Genomic DNA, 11,563 nt, shown 5'->3' with positions numbered 1-11,563 from the left:
ATGTATGCGAATTAGAAACAAGAAGGAAAATGCAAAAGAAACTAGTAAGGATGGGAAAGAAAGAAGAGAGCGAGAATGGAGGGGAAGTAATCAAACATCGAAAAAAATTCAACTGGAATATTATTTTTCACTTTAATGAGGATGAGTAAGATCTTCATTATGACAATCTTTGTCACCTTTATGGCATCCAAGATTTCTAGGTTTGATGTGACCACGAGAATGTCACGACAATGACTTATTAACAATTTTTGATATATTTACTTACCAAAATATTAAAATTTTTAAAAATATAAAAATAATTTTATTTTCTAAAATATTTCCTCTCTCTAGGATACTTACATGGTATTTTTGAGACCTCAAAACTCCCCTAATGTATCATTTTTGTGATAATGGTAGTGAATAGTGAAAATCCCATAATTGAGAAGTTAGACAAGAACAACTACCCATCATGGAAGTTTCATGTGACAAACTTATTGGAAAGAGCCTTTATGAGTTTATTTTAGGTGAAGAAAAGGAGCCAAAGCTAAGTAACCCTGTGACTGCAAATGAATTAAAGGCATCAAAAGAATGGAATGCGAAGGACAAAAAGATGATGTATTGGCTATATGCAATCATTTAAGACTATGCTCAGACATATCAAGAATGCAAAAACTTCACATGTAGCTTGGACAATTTTTGAGAATATGTTTTCAAAAAATACAAAGGCACAAAAGGTTCAACTCAAGCAAGAGTTGAATACCTTGAAGAAAGGGAAAATGTTTGTCACACTGAGTATGTTTTGTAGGTGAGGAGCATTGCAGATGCTTCAATAGCGATTGATACAATGCCTAATAATGATGATTTGATTTCATCTACTTTGGGTGGCCTTAATAATGAGATGGCTTGAAAATCATTTGTCACTTCTGTATATATACAGAAGCCATTTCTAGATTTTGATGAGTTGGTCTCTCTCATGATTGCTAAAGAGATCAATATGCAAGGTGACTCATCTAAAAGAAATGACGAATAGATCCAAGCATTTTACTCAAGTTTAGGAAGGGAATGAGGCAAATTCTCTTTGAGAGGTTGTGGAACGGGATGTGTTGGTGATAACTAGGAAAATAGGTTAAATAAGCAATTTGGTGAAATGCAGGTTTGAGGAGGCCATGGAAACTTGAGGCAGGGGAGCTCTAGAGGAAGAGGTGGATAGCATAATAGATGTTGTAAAATGTGAGGTGCCCGCCCATCGGCGTTCCAGGCACTCTTTTAGCGGTCTATCGAGAAACAAATCTAAGCGTCGCTGCCCGGCACTCCCAAGGAATGTTTCGAGTTTTGTCGCCTAGGGTTTCCCGAATCCGCCTCGCAACGGAACGTTTACGACCGAACCCACTAGAATCGACCTGAAATTCGGGTTCCTAGTTGTCAAGGTCTCCTATTAGCATTCTAGCATCAGGTTTTGGACATCCTACTTTACGCAGAGATACCCAATCCGAAGCAGACCCATGCCGCACTTGGTTCAAAGAGAATGGGAAACGAGAGGGATGCGTTGCTCAACCTCTCTGCCCATAGGGCATAGTCCCATTCCGGTCCCCTAAAACAGCATGAATCGGGTTCTAACCTATCAATACCTAAAGGTCGAATGACGATAAAAACTTGTGAGAAGCCTCCCAGTTCTCTGGGACCACCCTGCCGTAGGACGGACCCGTCGGGGATTCCGTCCACCCGCTTCCCTTAATAGCTTTAGTTTTCTAATTAGGTCCTACCACATTTATGTGTGACACTTAAAATCAGCTTCATTAATTAAGCCTTTTGGGGAACAAGGTTCGTTCGCGTAAATTATAGCACAGACACGAAAACAGAGCAAAGCAATCTATTGACAAACAAGATCAAACAAGTTCCTTAACTTATCTTCAAGTTAATCTTTGTCTCCCGCCCATACAGGAGAAATTATGTTTCGCTTCTGTCCAACAGAAGTATCCCTTCTGCCCTGCAGAAGTAACTGGTCCAATTCACATGGCACCAAAAATCAATCCTTTATCTAGAATAGGATCTCCCAACATGCCCAGATGTTGGGGGCCACGGAGGTCTTCAACTCCATTCTTGACCTAGCAAGGGGTGTCCAGAGCTCCAACTGACCCACAAGCTGTCTAGGAGCGAAACATCATACCCGTGGTTGGCCTTTTCACCACTCGACCTTCGGCCCATGAATCGAGCAGTGCCCTCTCGGGTTACTACGTGGTGCGACCATGGAGGTGATCCACCCGTACAATATATCCTTCCTTAATTATATCCTTTAAGAATCAAGCACAAACAAGGCATTCAGCCTAAAATCATTTTCCAAGAAAACATTCCTTTATTCCCATGGCGACTTGTCATCACAGACCCTTGCCATGCATTTACCATAAATCACAAGCACTTGGAATAATCATCCAAACAACAACTAACAACCGATTGAATGTAAAAGCATTCAGGATATTTTTTGATCAACCAACAAAACCAATTGCATTCTTTCCAAAACAATGCAAGAGTAGATGAAATAATATTTCACATTGCATAATTGCTCTTCCCCTTGGGATCTAAGAGTAATATTATGCAAAAATGTTCTTAACACTTTCTTCCTTCGGCTAGGGTATATGTTAAGGGTTCAAACATTATTCATGATGTAAATTCTATAGGTCACTTACCCTGATTGATAACCCAACCCTGAGTTTGGATTAGCAAAAGTCATCGTTACCCGACGGATCTCAAGATATCTTAGTTGGCAAATAGAAATTTATCCTCATATATCAAACATGTTATAGGCATAACATATAAATACTTGATAAGATAAGTGCGAGATGATCTCAAGTAATTAGACTCCAATAGGCCTTGCATTGACCTAGAGTCTAGTTTTTCTTAATATTTGGCCTCTTAGGCTAAGTACTTTTGAAGTATCTAAACTTTAAACTAGTACTTCTCCATTCATGATTCTTAATGTCATATTCTTTTAGCAATTATGCTATCTATAACCCTTGACGATACTTTAATCTAGCATTTCTATGCCCAATCTTTTTTATGTCGTTCTTTTTTTACGACTATGCCATTCATAACGTTTGACTGATTCTTCCTAGTAATTGCTCTACTAGCAAATACGTCATATGTAACTGGGTGCAATTATCTACCCTTGATATATGCACTTCGCAAACTCCATCTTCCGAATAGGTGAGATGAAAATTATCCTTTCCCATTACCTATACTCGTGCAATAGTATGGGGCCTAACGTATCTCATACGAGAATCAAAGCAAGAATCTATCAATTTGAAAATACATTACTTACGACTGGAACCGCAGTTGGATTGACGATGATGCCTTTGCCCGAAGCCTTGTTGCTAGTTGCAAGATTGTCATCCACACGCGACATTCTTTGCTTGGAGGCCATCGTCCGCAAATAGACTCAAGAGATTAAGAAGGTAGAATAGATTCAAGATGGAAGATCGTAAGAGAAGATGGTTAAGTCGAGGATCGAGATAGAGGGAATTGAGCTAATTCTCTTCCTCGCAGCCTCTCGGGGCGACTCTTCTCTCTCTCTCTCTCTCAAGCTCTCTTTCAAGCTCTTCCTCACAATCTCTTGGAGGACTATCCTCCTCTCTACCTCTCTCTCGCAGCCTCTCGGGGTCTCCTTATGCTGCCCTATGCCTCTCCCATGCCTCGTATTTATAGTGAATTAGAGAAGAGGGCTTGTGGTTGAGAAGTGGAGCTCTTTGTGGAGGGGGATCTTGGAAAGATCAGTGATCTGATGCTCAGATCATAAATCTGATAGTTCCATTGGCTCCGAAAGGGGGGTAAAACCTCAAGACGCTTGGTTAGAAAGCTCTCAGTTCACTCCTTCTTCTTTTCTCTGTTCGAAGTGCTGTCTACTGCCTGTAAACTGCGATCGCGGCGCGCGCGATTTCGCCAGTCACTTTTCTTTATTTTTCTTTTTATAAAATCTTCAAACTAACTAAAATATCACTTGTCTTTTCTTTTAAATGACATCCAGTTCCATATCTTTTTTTTAAAGGATAATATCTAAAATATCTAAAATATACTAGCTTTGCCCAAAATCTAATGTTTTTGGACCTTCCAAACTATACACATGAACTTAGTGATTAATATAACTCATAAGTCTCGTTCACGTTGTAATTTACGTGAAGGGTAGCTACGGTCTTTGCCAATTCGAGAAAAATATCGAATTTACGACTCTTGATTTTTCTAATAAAATATTTTAAATTAAATAAAAATTATCAATAATTAATGTTAGTTAGTTTTTACCTTAGTTAGTCTTTGGTTAGTAATCTTACTAACTTATTAATTGACTAATTGACTTACGAACCAACCAACTAACTTTTATTGTGCGGAGATATTACATAAAAATTCTGCTATTATTTGCCATTATTGTGGCAAAATAGATTACATTGTAGCCCATTGTTATGCTAAGAAGGATGATATTCATAGTGGTAAATTGCAATAACGAAACTATGCATCGTCTTCACAATAGAATGAAGAAAAAAATGAGCGTTTGTTTGTTATGCAACATCTGATGAATGTTGTTATAGGAAAAGGGATACATGATGATGTATGGTATGTCAATTCAGGTGCACCTAATCATATGATCAGTCATGCTGAATGGTTTAGAGAGATGCATGACTTAGAAAATCTAGGTTATCTGCATACGGGTGATGATTCATGCCACCCAATTTCACACATTGGAAAGATTTTCTTATCCTTGCATGATGGCTAGACAAAGAGTGTGTCAGATGTATTGCATGTGCCATCAATCACAAAGAATTAATGTCAGTTTTGGTAGAGCAATGTTGCAGGTTCAATTTAATACAAAAGGTTATTTTGTAGAAGACTTTAATGATAAGTGCAGGTTGGTCACAAAATAAAGTAGAGTTGGCCGTATATTCACTTTAGATGTTGGAATTCTTGCAATCTTGTAGACATTGAAATATGACATAAATATATTGGACATAAACTCTCACAAACTTCAACTCACGGGATGACCCCACTGAAGAATGCTTTACAGGCAAGAAGCCTAATGTATCACACTTGAACGTGTTTGATGTATTGCATATTTCATGTGCCAGATAAGCTATGAAAGAAGCTTGATCCAAAGGCTAAAAAATATATTTTTACTGAATACTCTTTAGAGTAGCAAAAATGGTATCGTTGTTATAACCTTGTTATCACATGTGAGTTTAGAGTGATATTTTTTATGAGATGAGTTGTTGGTATATATCTAGTGGTGATGCATTAGATGATAATGATGATAGTTATATGCAAAAAGAAAAGCAAGAATTACAGAGCCTTAGTGGACCAAAAATATCATCTGGTACTACATCTATAGTTAGCCCTTAGTCTAGGAGACTAAGGAGTAGTCCCATATCTTTAGGTGGATCTACAAGTGTTGCAGATAAAGACCTTAGAAAGAAGAAAGTGTTGGATGGTAATGATGCATCTATTAGTCATTTGGGGTTTGATGGATATTTTAGTGGTTTCAAAGAGCTTGGTATTCCTTCGGTCAAGACACTAGGTGTATAGAGAGCACATGGTAATGTAAAGGCTCCATTAGCTGATCCAATGGTGCGCAAGGCTAGTAGGGTCAAATACATTGTTAAAAGATTTGGTTTTGAAGGTTATGCAATTCACCATTATGCTTATATGGCAAAGGTAGTTGAAGATGTTGAGCCCACTTGTTTTGAGGATGCCGTTGATCATGCTCATTGGGATGTAGCAATGGATGAGGATTTGGCTGCATTAGAAGCCAATAAGACTTGGGAATTGGTACACTTTCCTAAGGGAAAGATAAAGATGGTTTGGTTAACAAGGTATAACGCTAGGCTGGTTCCAAACAGCTATGCTTAAACATAGGGTATAGGTTATGAAAAGACATTCGGCCCAATTGCTAGGATCATAACTGTTAGATGTGTGATTGCTTTGGCAGCAAGCCAAAGGTTGGAATTTGCAGCAAATGGATATCAAGAATGCCTTCTTGCATGGTGAATAACAAGAAGAGGTGTATATGGAGCAACCTATAGGTTATGAGGATTTAGAGCATCCCACATATGTGTGTAGTGTTCAGAGACCAAGAGAGAGATTGGATGACACAGAGCTAGCAGTTCTCATATTATCCCTTCATTATTGAGATAGTCTGACCCTTGAAAAGTAACCTAATACATATTTTATCAAAGTATTTCGAACCATACTACTCTAATAACTCCATCTAAGCCATAATCTGACTTATTCGGTGATGCACACATGCTAGAGAAGGCAGCTAGTAGACACATAGCTGTCATGTCGGGGGCATACATGCAACTTGAGCTTGAAGTCTCAACACTCCCCCTCAAGCTCAAGATAGGAGTTATACACCAAGTAGCTGTCTGAAGTGAGTGAACTTATCTTTACCTAAGGACTAGGTAAAAATATTTGATCTGTCTTCAAGTGTAGGAGTTCCACCTTTCTTGCAAGTACCATCTCATGAATGAAATGATAGTGTACCTCTATATGTTTCATTCTAGCATGACAAACATGATTTGTTGCCAGAAGTACACTATTGAGGTTATCACAGTATAGTGTCACTGGATTCTCTACCTGCATATCTAAATTTGCCATCAATTTCAGCAAACCAAGCAATCTCACATGCAACCAAAGTTGCACCTCTTTATTCCACTTTAGTACTCAATAGTGCAATAGTTAGTTGCTTCTTACTAATCCAGGTGATCATCCCACTGCTAAGACTGAATGCATAGCCACTATAGTAGACTTGCAATCATAAGGACATCTTGCCTAATCTGCATCAGTGTAGCTAGTGAGCTTCTGGGCCTTATCTTTCTCATAAAACAACCCATGGTCTACAGTTGCCTTGACATATCGCATAATCCTTCTTACAGTATCAAGATGTGGTTTCTTGGGCTTTTTCATAAACTGACTTATAAGACCAATTGCATAACTTAGATTAGGCATAGTGATGGTCAAGTAAACCAAACTTCTGACCATCTGCCTATACATAGTGACATCTGCAATCTCGGTTCCAGTATCTATGTCCAGTTTAATATTTTGATTCAATGGTGTATTAAGTGGTTTACACTCTATCATCCTATATTTTTTCAACATTTCCAAGGCGTAATGTTTCTGCATCAGCCATAGTCCATTGATAGAATTTATCACTTCAATGCCCAAGAAAAATTTCAGCTCACCTAGATCTTTCATGTCAAATTCAAATTTTAGCACACTCATCACATTCTGTATTCCAATGTCATCATCACCTATAATGATGAGATCATCCATGTAGATGACTACAACAACCAATCCTCTATCTGTCTTTTTAGCAAACAAATTGTGATCAGCCCATCCAACCATAAAACCAAGACTTTGCAAGTAACTGCTAATTCATGGATGCCAGGCTCTTGGTGTCTCTTTTAGCCCATACAAGGCTTTCTTCAACTTGAAGACATAATGAGGAAACCGTGGGTGTACATACCCTTCATGTTGATCCATGAATACATCATCTTCTAGGTCACTATTCAAGAATGCATTCTTTACATCCATCTGTTGCAATTTCCAACCCTTTGCTGCAGGCAAAGCAATTACAATTCTAATAGTTACCATCTTGGCCACAGGGTTGAAAGTTTCTTCATAATCTAAGCCATATTGTTGAGCATATCCTTTTACAACCAACCTGGCTTTATATCTCTCTATGTTGCCATCACACTTGCATTTGATTTTATACACCCATTTGCAGCCTATGGTCTTCTTACCATCGGGTAATAAAATAAGATCCCAAGTTTGATTTTTAGTCAATGCAACCATTTCTTCATCCACGGCTCTGCACCAATTCTTATCCATATCCATTGTATGTGAGTCTATCCACTGGTTATTTGACCCTTTGCGAGCGTCTCAAATGCGGTGCACTGCTTGATTTCCCTCTTTCATGAGGCAGTACATACCTACTCTGTCAAGCACCAGGTGTAAATACAAATGGAATACTAAGTTCACTATCAAGGCTATCAATCAAATCATAACCAAAAGTCATCATACCAGGAGTCATGATGCTAGCAATATCATCAATAACTTTTTCTTTTCCTCTGATTTCTACCTCATTTCTCCCCCTCACTGACTTAGTGGTGTCAGTGGATGATGATGTAGAACTTCTTAGTCTTCCACAGAGATACACTAGAAGATACACCACCTATAGGAATGGAGACAGAAGCACTCTAGTGTGAAATAATAGGAGAACCAGTGTTTGAAGGCATATCAGCAGCAACAAAAGGCACAATAGTAGATGATGCATACATGAAGCCATTTCATTAAATATGGCATCTCTATTAAAAAATATCTCTCTAGTAGATGGATCATAGCATTTATATGCCTTCCTCTCCCATGCATAACCAATGAACACACACTTGTGTGCTTTAGGATCCAATTTCTTATGTTTCTCATCAGGGATATGAACATAGGCAATATAGCCAAAAACTTTCGTGTGACTTATGTCAGGCTTGTGCCCATAGAGTTTCTGGTATGGAGTCATGTCATGTATACCTGCAGCGGGGGTTCGATTCAGCACATACATGGCTGTCATAACAGCCTCATCCCAATAGTACAATGGCATGCTTTTTTCATTTAGCATCTCACGAGTAGTCTCCATAAGCACTCTCTTTTTTCTTTTAGCCACGCCATTCTATTGTGGGATGTAACTACATGTGAGTTGCCTATGAATGCCATTTATAGCTAGTATATGTCAAACTCATTAAATACATATTCCCCACCACTGTCAGATCTCAAGCATGAGATGTAGCAGTCAAATTCCTTCTCAACTTGCCTCTTGAACTCTTTAAAAACAACAAACACTTCATCCTTGTGTTTCAAGATATATATCTAGGTATATCGAATAAAATCATCTATAAAAGTCACATAATATTTAGATCCTCCCAGAGAGGCATTATGGGCTAGTCCCCATACATCAGAGTGTATCAACTGTAATGGTCTTGTACTATTTCGAACATGCTTTACAAATGAAAAGTGAGATTGTTTGCCAAACTGGTATGCATCACAGACATGACGGATCTCACTGTACGCAAACTTTGGTAAACTTGTCACAAGCTACTTTTTATGCATACTTTGCAGCCGCTGAATATTTACATGACTAACCCTTTTGTGCCATATTTCCAAATCTCTAATGATGCCCTGTGCAAAAATGGCTAATTTTAGCTAAGGTAATGTTGCATCCAATGTGAACATTCTACTAGGTTTGTGACTTGAGCAATGAGCTTACAGCCATTACCAAACTCTTCTATGAAGAAGCCATGTTTATTAAATTGAATCTGCAAGTTCTGTTCAGTCATCTGACCAACCAATGACAAGTTTTTTGTAATGGAGGGCACATGCAATACATCATGCAGACTTTTCTTCTGCCCATCATGTATGACCAAGGGTACTACACCCATATTCTCAATGGTGTGTTGAGTATCATCCCTTGTACACACATATCCATTCTTTTCAAGAACCATATTTGTAAACCAATCACCATGAGGTATCATGTGACTTGAAGCTCCAAAATCAATGTACCAGACATTATTTGTTCAAGAGGCAAGGTGTCAAATCTGTCAGTGGAAGCATTCTTTCTATTCCATAATTTGCCTTTTTGATTAGCCTACTTTTTCCAACACTCTTTGGCAATGTGGTCATACTTGCCATAGTAGTGACAATCCTTATCTTTATTCAGATTGTCATGAGTATGCTGTGACTGCCACGATCCTTTGCCCCTAGGGCTGGATCTCCCCCTCGTTCTAGAATGACCACCACCTCTTGCATGCTGCTGACCCTGTAGGGCATTACTACCGTGAGATGCATGCTATTGTGTTCCTTGTTCATGTGCAAACCCTCTTCCTTGATTGCTACGACCTTGTTGATTAGAATAGAACATAGCATCTTTGCCTTTAGAGCTACTTGATCTTGTAGTTAATCCCAATTTGACTTCTTCATGGATCAGCAATGACACAAGCTCATTAAAGTCTCGCATTTCAGTCCGCATGGATATAGAGGTGTCAAATGATTTGTACTCGGGTCCCAAACTATTTAGATTAATTGCCACTAAATCCTTATCATCAACATTAGCTCCGACTAGTGCTAGTTGATCTGCAATGGTCTTAATTTCGATCACATAGTCCTGTATACATCGACCTTTCCGATCCATATTGTTGAACTTCTGTTTTAGCTGGATTTTGCGAGCACTAGTGGTCGTGCCATAATACCGCATCAAAATATTCCAAGCATCCTCTGGTGACTTATAGTTCATTATCTGCATGGATGCAGAAGGACAACCAATACAACACTCATTGGGCTCTTTCCATCCATGCTCGATGTGCCTGTTATTCAGCGGTAGGATTTTTGTCAAGAAGTTCGGGTTTAGCTTCAACACCCGTAACTAAATCCCAATAACCCTGTCCAATTAGGAAGTTCTCCATCCAAAAATTCAAAATAGAATAATTGCTATTATCAAGTTTGTCTCTCACTATCTGAGTTATATTATTAGTTCTCTCTGCATTTTCCATCTTAACAGTTCAATATGTTCAATGTAGCAATAACCTATTATTGCATGACACCTTGCAAGCCAAGATATACTTTGCTCAAAACAATTATTCTATTCACTGTATATTTAGGACAATTCTTTTTTTAAAAGTAGTAAATTCAATGCAGTATGCACATTATCTAAGCTTCCAAACTTGTCCAAACATGTTCCAACATGTATACTCTTAGTTGAGCATCAACACTTAAGCATTATGGTCATAATAGTAACATAAGCTTCTCGTATTCATGTAAGAAAAGAACTTTTAGCAATCTGAATTGTAGGAAATTGTAGTATTCAACACAAAATTAGCTCCCAGTTTGTGCTCATAGCAACTCAAATAGCAAGACATAATCATATAGAAACACCCATGCATGTATGAGAATCAAGTCATGTTTCAATGAGCTATTGTAAGTGAAAAACAACATGTCGAGACTTCCTTATAGCATATGACATGCCACTATTCCTCCAATTGGTTTGCCCAAGTATTTAGCCACATAAGTTGCATGACAAGTTCAATGCCAACATTTTGCTTAGTGTCCAAGTTCTATTCCTTTCTATATTAATCATCGAATATGGCTGAACCTTTCAGTCATACATAAGAGCAGGACTTTGATCATGTCACTCTACTGAATTTTGATCATCAAGTTCTAATAGGCTTACAATGATTCCAACCAACTATTGATACATGTACCCAATGTAGACCAAGAGAATCCAAGTACCTAGACTCTGAGAATCTTTTAATGAAGAGACTCTGAAGGTCATTGAAATTGTTTTGTTCTGCAGGGTCCAAGCTTGTGTACCATGTCCTACCCTTATCGCATAAGCATAGGCCAAAATCTTGTAAGTTTTGAGCAAGATCTGTGAGGCTATTAGCCTCGCAGACCTACTCGAATTTCTCTACAAAACTGTAAGGGTCATTTCTCGGTTGGTACTTTTCTAGTTTTTTTGCAACTACAGGGATCCTCAACTAGCTCTTGGAGCCCTAAGTAACTTCTA

Source organism: Lygodium microphyllum, chromosome 29 (assembly GCF_053477565.2).
Source record: "Lygodium microphyllum isolate KBCC chromosome 29, Lygodium_microphyllum_v1.1.10, whole genome shotgun sequence".
NCBI lineage: Eukaryota > Viridiplantae > Streptophyta > Polypodiopsida > Schizaeales > Lygodiaceae > Lygodium > Lygodium microphyllum.
The sequence above is the reverse complement of the archived record's forward strand: the minus strand, read 5'-3'. Positions refer to the sequence as shown.